Below are 9,752 nucleotides of genomic sequence, written 5' to 3'. Positions count from 1 at the left end.
TGGCTCAGAAGGTTCGTTTGAAAATCAGAAGAGCATGGTGTCTTTACACTGTCACCACGTCCATATAATAAGCTCCACAGGCATGAAAACTGAGAATTAGGTAGACTAGACATGGCTGTCGCTCACGGTGAAAGAATTTTGTCAGTACGACATGTACTTTTCATTTGGGAACGATTTGTTTCGGCCTGACTTTTCTGTTCATTTTAAGCAGCAAAAGTGAGGTGCATGTCTGTGTCGTGTGTATGGAGCCATTGGGTGCGGTCACTATAGCAACCAGGCTCACACCTGCCTGCTTAACGAGCTCTCTCTGCCACTCTGCCAAGATTCATCTTAAACACTTCTCTTTCAACTGCTGCTGTGTCCACAGTGTTAAAGACATCATTTTACCCTCAAAACGTCGCCATCGTTGTTCTCTTTCCAACATCTTGTCTTTCAAAGCTCAGACATTTAAACTTTTTAAACTGTGTGGATCCAAGTGGAGGGATCACATTTTAGTCATTCAGTGATTCAAAGAATATGACCTTTTAATATTCTTTCAGATGTTTTCTGACTCTAAATGTTCTTTTCTCATTTCTTAGGTTTTTCTAATTTACAATTAAAACATTTTCAGCTTTTTTCCAACTTCTGCTTCTGTGTAACCTTCAGCTTTTAGCAGTTCAGCACCTTTGTTTTCAGGTTAAATTTGTTTTTTTGTTTTTTTTTTAATTTCATTCAATATTTTTAACTCAAAATTCAGCAATTAATTCATTTCAGTGCATACATTCAGATTCAAGCATTCACACTGCAGTTTCTTCAGAAAATGCACTTTCTAGTTATATTTTCTTTTTCCGTACGTTTTTTGAAAGCCTACTCCTTCAAAACCGTTCAACTTAGAAAAACCATTCAAACATCGTTAGATTCCTATTATTTTGGACATGACTGCTTCTATTTTTCTCATTTTTAACATTTATATTTTTAATTTTATTCAACTTTATTCAACAAAAATTTCCCATGTATTTCAATGGGGAGACCCTTCAAATTCTCATTCAATTTACTCATTTTTAAACTCTTACTACTTCCACATACATTGACATAGATCCACCATTCAAACTTTAAAACGAAGACAAGACATTCAACTATTCAACTTGTATTTATCTTTTCAATATCTATTATACTTTTTCTTCAGTTCCAGTTTAAGTTTCATGATGTTTTTTCAGCCGTTTCAGAGTTTATAATGGGTGTGTATGGGACGGAATGTTGGGGCTAGAGTGAGGCAGCTCAACTGCTAGAGTGAGAGGAGCAAAAAAATTAATCTTAAAATATTTTTTAAAACTGCTGCTGTGTCCGCAGCGTTTGCTCTACAGGTATGATTTTACCCTCAAAACGTAGCCATGGCTGTCCTCTTTCATCCAATGTGTTTACTATTGTCCTAGGTGTTACGGTTCTTTCATAAATGTCACCAATGCACAGCCTCCTCCTTCCAACTCTTCCATAGACTCTAATGTTAAAATGGCTCAGAAGGTTCGTTTGAAAATCAGAAGAGCATGGTGTCTTTCCACTGTCACCACGTCCATATAATAAACTCCACAGACATGAAAACTGAGAATTCAGTAGACTAGACATTGCTGTCACTCACGGTGAAAGAATTTTGTCAATACGACTTTTACTTTTCATTTGGGAACGATTTGTTTCGGCCTGACTTTTCTGTTCATTTTAAGCAGCAAAAGTGAGGCGCATGTCTGTGTACGTGTGTATGGAGCCATTGGGTGCGGTCACTATAGCAACCAGGCTCACACCTGCCTGCTTAACGAGCTCTGCCTGCCACTGTACCAAGATTCATCTTAAGCACTTCTCTTTCAACTGCTGCTGTGTCCACAGTGTTACAGCCATCATTTTACCCTCAAATTGTCGCCATTATTGTTCTCTTTCCAACATCTTGTCTTTCAAAGCTCAGAGATGTAAACTTTTTAAACTGTGTGGGTCCAAGTGGAGGGATCACATTTTCTTCATTCAGTGATTCAAAGAATATGACCTTTTAATATTCTTTCAGATGTTTTCTGACTCTAAATGTTCTTTTCTCATTTCTTAGGTTTTTCTAATTTACAATTAAAACATTTTCAGCTTTTTTCCAACTTCTTCTTCTGTGTAACCTTCAGCTTTTAGCAGTTCAGCACTTTTGTTTTCAGGTTAAATTCGGGTTTTTTTTTTTTATCTCATTCAATATTTTTAACTCAAAATTCAGTAATTAATTCATTTCAGTGCATACATTCAGATTCAAGCATTCACACTGCAGTTTCTTCAGAAAATGCACTTTCTAGTTATTAGTGTGAATGCTTGAAAAGCATTCACAGTATTGTTCTTCTAATCTTTATTCTATTTTATTATTATGGATTCCGTACGTTTTTTGTAATCTATCTCCTTCAAAACCGTTCAACTTAGAAAAACCATTCAAACACCATTAGATTCCTATTCTTTTGGACATGACTGCTTCTATTTTTCTCATTTTTAACATTTATATTTTTAATTTTATTCAACTTTTTTCAACAAAAATTTCCCATGTATTTCAATGGGGAGACCCTTCAAATTCTCATTCAACTTCCTCCTCTTTAAACTGTATCTACTTCCACATACATTGACATAGAGCCACCATTCAAACTTTAAAACGAAGACAAGACATTCAACTATTCAACTTGTATTTATCTTTTCAATATCTATTATACTTTTTCTTCAGTTCCAGTTTAAGTTTCATGATGTTTTTTCACCCGTTTCAGAGTTTATAATGGGTGTGTATGGGACGGAATGTTGGGGCTAGAGTGAGGCAGCTCAACTGCTAGAGTGAGAGGAGCAAAAAAATTAATCTTAAAATCTTTTTTAAAACTGCTGCTGTGTCCACAGCGTTTGCTCTACAGGTATGATTTTACCCTCAAAACGTAGCCATGGCTGTCCTCTTTCATCCAATGTGTTTACTATTGTACTAGGTGTTATGGTTCTTTCATAAATGTCACCAATGCACAGCCTCCTCCCTCCAACTCTTCCATAGACTGTAATGTTAAAATGGCTCAGAAGGTTCGTTTGAAAATCAGAAGAGCATGGTGTCTTTCCACTGTCACCACGTCCATATAATAAGCTCCACAGGCATGAAAACTGAGAATTAGGTAGACTAGACATTGCTGTCGCTCACGGTGAAAGAATTTTGTCAATACGACTTTTACTTTTCATTTGGGAGCGATTTGTTTCGGCCTGACTTTTCTGTTCATTTTAAGCAGCAAAAGTGAGGCGCATGTCTGTGTACGTGTGTATGGAGCCATTGGGTGCGGTCACTATAGCAACCAGGCTCACACCTGCCTGCTTAACGAGCTCTGCCTGCCACTGTACCAAGATTCATCTTAAGCACTTCTCTTTCAACTGCTGCTGTGTCCACAGTGTTACAGCCATCATTTTACCCTCAAATTGTCGCCATTATTGTTCTCTTTCCAACACCGTATCTTTCAAAACTCAGGCATTTAAACTTTTTAAACTGTGTGGATCAAAGTGGAGGGATCACATTTGAGTCATTCAGTGATTCAAAGAATATGACCTTTTAATATTCATTCAGATGTTTTCTGACTCTAAATGTTCTTTTCTCATTTCTTAGGGTTTTCTAATTTACATTTAAAACATTTTCAGTTTTTTTACAACTCCTCCTTCTGTGTAACCTTCAGCTTTTAGCAGTTCAGCACCTTTGTTTTCAGGTTAAATTCGTTTTTTTTTTTGTTTTGTTTTTTATCTCATTCAATATTTTTAACTCAAAATTCAGCAATTAATTCATTTCAGTGCATACATTCAGATTCAAGCATTCACACTGCAGTTTCTTCAGAAAATGCACTTTCTAGTTATTATATTTTATCTATTCCGTACGTTTTTTGTAATCCTACTCCTTCAAAACCGTTCAACTTAGAAAAACCATTCAAACACCGTTAGATTCCTATTCTTTTGGACAACACTGCTTCTATTTTTCATATTTTTAACATTTATATTTTTAATTTTATTCAACTTTATTCAACAAAAATTTATAATGTATTTCAATGGGGAGACCCTTCAAATCCTCATTCAACTTACTCATTTTTAAACTCTTACTACTTCCACATACATTGACATAGAGCCACCATTCAAACTTTAAAACGAAGACAAGACATTCAACTATTCAACTTGTATTTATCTTTTCAATATCTATTATACTTTTTCTTCAGTTCCAGTTTAAGTTTCATGATGTTTTTTCACCCGTTTCAGAGTTTATAATGGGTGTGTATGGGACGGAATGTTGGGGCTAGAGTGAGACAGCTCAACTGCTAGAGTGAGAGGAGCAAAAAAATTAATCTTAAAATCTTTTTTAAAACTGCTGCTGTGTCCACAGCGTTTGCTCTACAGGTATGATTTTACCCTCAAAACGTAGCCATGGCTGTCCTCTTTCATCCAATGTGTTTACTATTGTACTAGGTGTTATGGTTCTTTCATAAATGTCACCAATGCACAGCCTCCTCCCTCCAACTCTTCCATAGACTCTAATGTTAAAATGGCTCAGAAGGTTCGTTTGAAAATCAGAAGAGCATGGTGTCTTTCCACTGTCACCACGTCCATATAATAAGCTCCACAGGCATGAAAACTGAGAATTAGGTAGACTAGACATTGCTGTCGCTCACGGTGAAAGAATTTTGTCAATACGACTTTTACTTTTCATTTGGGAGCGATTTGTTTGGGCCTGACTTTTCTGTTCATTTTAAGCAGCAAAAGTGAGGTGCATGTCTGTGTCGTGTGTATGGAGCCCTTGGGTGCAGTCACTATAGCAACCAGGCTCACACCTGCCTGCTTAACGAGCTCTCTCTCTCACTCTGCCAAGATTCATCTTAAACACTTCTCTTTCAACTGCTGCTGTCTCCACAGTGTTACAGCGATCATTTTACCCTCAAAACGTCGCCATTATTGTTCTCTTTCCAACACCGTATCTTTCAAAGCTCAGAGATGTAAACTTTTTAAACTGTGTGGGTCCAAGTGGAGGGATCACATTTTAGTCATTCAGTGATTCAAAGAATATGACCTTTTAATATTCTTTCAGATGTTTTCTGACTCTAAATGTTCTTTTCTCATTTCTTAGGTTTTTCTAATTTACAATTAAAACATTTTCAGCTTTTTTCCAACTTCTTCTTCTGTGTAACCTTCAGCTTTTAGCAGTTCAGCACTGTTGTTTTCAGGTTAAATTCAGGTTGTTTTTTTTTTTTTATCTCATTCAAAATTTTTAACTCAAAATTCAGCAATTAATTCATTTCAGTGCATACATTCAGATTCAAGCATTCACACTGCAGTTTCTTCAGAAAATGCACTTTCTAGTTATTATTGTGTGGATGCTTTAAGCATCCACACTATTGAGTTCCTGTTTCTCTTTATTCTTTATTATTATTATTCTTCAAGTTGCTCGTTTTTCGTCCTTTAACTACTTCCACAATTTTTGTGCTATTTTCACCGTTCAAATTTTAAACTATTCTGCTATTTCTGCTAATTTGCGCTATGATTTTTGCTATTTTTTGCTATTATACTTTTTAAAATATTAAGCTTTTTTCCTTTAATTTGTCCCATTGAAATGAATGGAAAACTTCCAAAATTCTGCTAAATTTTGCTTGTTTTTGAAACTTAACTACTTCCTCATACTTTCGCCTAGAAAAACCATTCAAACTTTAAAATGTTCACAAATTATTGGGCTATTCATGTATGATTCAGCTTTTTCAAATCTTTTACCGTTTTACTTTTATGCCTCTTAAAGTTTTCAGTTGCAAAATTGTGATTTTTCACAAAATACATGCGTTGTTATGGTTGCTATGCTCTTGGCTTCCAGTGTGACACTGAAGCTTTTGCAGTCTTCTCTTCATGTCCGAACAACTGTTTGCTACTTGCTCAATTTTCACTCAACTTCCACAAATTATACATCAAAACGTAGGTATTTTTGCTGGCTTTCAGAACATGTCACTATCATTGTTGTGGGATTTATAGAATTTTGGCAAATCTCCTCAGACCAACACAAGGTCTCAAAACTCTCCATATAAAGTCAATGGAGAGCTTGTTCAAAATCACCGCTGCATTTCTGTAATGAGAGGCATATTCGAATCGTCATATCTCCTTAACGAAGCGACTTTAAGACATGAGGCTTGTCCCGGTATATCTTCAGACACTCCTGACGCTCACAATTCAATAATTTCTTTCTCACCTATTACCGTTCTGAAATGAGTTGGACTTGTTTGAGGGTAGGAAATTCGTCCTTCGCTCAGATTTCTTCAGATTTCAAACTGTGGAAATGAACCACTTTTTTCTCTCGTCATAACTTTTTGTTGGATTTCCACAGAGACCTGAAAATTTCCATGACTGTTCACCAACGCCTGCTGTCTCTTACGGTGAAAGAATGATATCGATACTCCAAATAGATTTAGAGTTACAAAGCGTTGTTTGAGGGCAAGTCAAGGCAGTTTTTGCTTCGCTCTGCTCAGTTATGGTGCATTAGAAGTCTAATATCTTTAATAATTCATATTTTAATGATAAATTGTTAACACTGGAAGATTCCCCCATCTCTTCTGAACAAAACGGTGTAAGAATGACCGCTCTAGCCCCTACGGTTAGGAAATTATGGTCATTTGTTTGTGGGGAGTCCTCACTATGAGAAATAGGCTGCAATAATCCTGTGCCTCTCTGTGCTGCGTGTGTAAAAAGATGCACCTGTTTTGGCGGGAAAACGTAAACAGCCACTCTGATTGGTGGATTTAAATTCGGCAGCTCTCTCCCTCTGTGTGTGTGTGTGTGTGTGTGTGTGTGTGTGTGTGTGTGTGTGTGTGTGTGTGTGTGTTTAGTGGGAGAGAGAGGACCCTGCCCTTATTTGGCAGCATGTCATTGTAGGATTTAAATTGAATATAGTTAGACTGGTTGACTGGATTAGAGCCTGTGTTTGTGTGTCCCTCTGTGCATTTGTGTTTCAATATGCCTCCATATTTGTAATTTTGTAAGTTATTACTATTCTGCTAAATCATACTATTTCTGCTTTTCATAAGATTTGTGCCTAATATAGTATTTCTGCTAAATTATAGTATTTATTCTTTTTATAAGATTTGTGCCTAACATAGTATTTCTGCTAAATTATAGTATTTCTGCTTTTTATACTATTTGTGCCTAATATAGTATTTCTGCTTTTTATAAGATTTGTGCCTAATATAGTATTTCTGCTTTTTATAGGATTTGTACCTAATATAGTATTTCTGCTTTTTATAGTATTTGTGCTAAAACATAGTATTTCTACTAAATGTAGTATTTATGCTTAATCATAGTATTTCTATATATTTCTGCCAGGTCCCCAGGCAGCCAATCCTCTGTGAGGACTGAGAAATTCAAATTTTCAAATCAGGGCCTGCACGGTTTCCCAGCCAATCATATATGTGTCCTGAGGCATTCAAATTTGCATATTTGGGCCTTCGTGGCTTCTAAGCCAGCCAATCATATCTGAGGGCTGAGGAATTCAAATCCACAAATCAGGGCCTGCACGGCTTCCCAGCCAGCCAATCACATATGTGGTCTCAGGCATTCAAATTTGCATATTGGGGAATTCGTGGCTTCTAAGTCAACAAGTCATCCATGTCATATATCTCTAAAAATTCATATTTTAATATTAAATTGTCAACACTTGAAGATTCCCCCATCTCTTCTGAACAAAACGGTGTAAGAATGACCGTTCTAGCCCCTACGGTTAGGAAATTACGGTCATTTGTTTGAGGGGAGTCGTCACTATGAGAAATAAACTGCAAAAATCCTGTGTCTCTCTGTGCTGCTGCGTGTGTAAACAGATGCACCTGTTTTGGTGGGGAAAAGTGCACAGCCTCTCTGATTGGTGGATTCAAATTCAGCAGCTCCCAGGCTGACCTAGAAACTTACTTCTCTCTCCCTGTGTGTGTGTGTGTGTGTGTGTGTGACAGAGAGAGAGAGAGAGAGAGAAAGGCTTTTAATGGGATGATCTCATTCTAAGATTTAAATTCAATATATTTAGACTGGTTGACTGAATTGGATCTTGTGTGTGGGTCTCTCTGTGCATGTGTGTTTCCTCATGTGTACATATTTGTGATTGTGTGGCTGTAATAAATTTTTTTGCAGATTTTTGTCATTTAACAAGTATATTTGAGGGACCCTCAGCATGTTCAGCATTTTTTCAGCTGTCCATTTTGCTTTTCCAATTTTTCTGTTTAACTTATTACTATTGTGCTAAATCATACTATTTCTGCTATTTTATAAGATTTGTGCTTAATATACTATTTCTGCTTTTATAGGATTTGTGCTAAAACAAAGTATTTCTACTAAATGTAGTATTTGTGCTTAATCATACCATTTCTGCTTTTTATAGGATTTGTGCTTAATATAGTATTTCTGCTAAATTATAGTATTTCTGCCAAATTATAATATTTGTGCTAAAACATAGTCTCAATTTAAAATTACAATATTCATAGTTCATCACAGTGTCTCTGGTAAATCACAATATTTCTGCTCTGTTGTACTATTTTTCTAAATCATAGTGTTTCTGTAATGTTTAAGTATTTTTGGCTAAATATATTCTTTCTGTTATCTTATACTATTTCTCCTAAATTCTTGTATTTTTGAGAAGTTATCATGTTTCTGGTAAGTTACAATATTTCTGCTAAATTCTGCTATGCTATTGTATTTCTGCCAAGTATTATGTTTCCTCTAAGATATTGCAGTTCTGCTAAGTTATTCCATTTTAGCAAACTTCTTTTGCTTCTGCAAAGTTTTTACAATTTCTGCAACTTTTCAGCTTTTTCAGCTACTTTTTGCATACAGCTTCAGCTTTAAGCATCCACACTGCATTTTCGCAGGAAATGCAAATTTTTCTAGTTATTATTATATTTTATTCTGTATTCCGTACGTTTTTTGTAATCCTACTCCTTCAAAACCGTTCAACTTAGAAAAACCATTCCAACACCGTTAGATTCCTATTCTTTTGGACAACGCTGCTTCCATTTTTCATATTTTTAACATTTATATTTTTAATTTTATTCAACTTTATTCAACAAAAATTTATAATGTATTTCAATGGGGAGACCCTTCAAATCCTCATTCAACTTACTCATTTTTAAACTCTTACTACTTCCACATACATTGACATAGAGCCACCATTCAAACTTTAAAACGAAGACAAGACATTCAACTATTCAACTTGCATTTATCTTTTCAATATCTATTATACTTTTTCTTCAGTTCCAGTTTAAGTTTCATGATGTTTTTTCACCCGTTTCAGAGTTTATAATGGGTGTGTATGGGACGGAATGTTGGGGCTAGAGTGAGGCAGCTCAACTGCTAGAGTGAGAGGAGCAAAAAAAATAATCTTAAAATCTTTTTTAAAACTGCTGCTGTGTCCGCAGCGTTTGCTCTACAGGTATGATTTTACCCTCAAAACGTAGCCATGGCTGTCCTCTTTCATCCAATGTGTTTACTATTGTACTAGGTGTTATGGTTCTTTCATAAATGTCACCAATGCACAGCCTCCTCCCTCCAACTCTTCCATAGACTCTAATGTTAAAATGGCTCAGAAGGTTCGTTTGAAAATCAGAAGAGCATGGTGTCTTTCCACTGTCACCACGTCCATATAATAAACTCCACAGACATGAAAACTGAGAATTTGGTAGACTAGACATTGCTGTCGCTCACAGTGAAAGAATTTTGTCAATACGACTTTTACTTTTCATTTGGGAACGATT

This window comes from Mchenga conophoros, linkage group LG2 (assembly GCF_057382185.1).
Source record: "Mchenga conophoros isolate Kocher_MC1m ecotype Shallow Benthic linkage group LG2, M_conophoros_male_GT1.1, whole genome shotgun sequence".
Lineage (NCBI taxonomy): Eukaryota > Metazoa > Chordata > Actinopteri > Cichliformes > Cichlidae > Mchenga > Mchenga conophoros.
The sequence above is the reverse complement of the archived record's forward strand: the minus strand, read 5'-3'. Positions refer to the sequence as shown.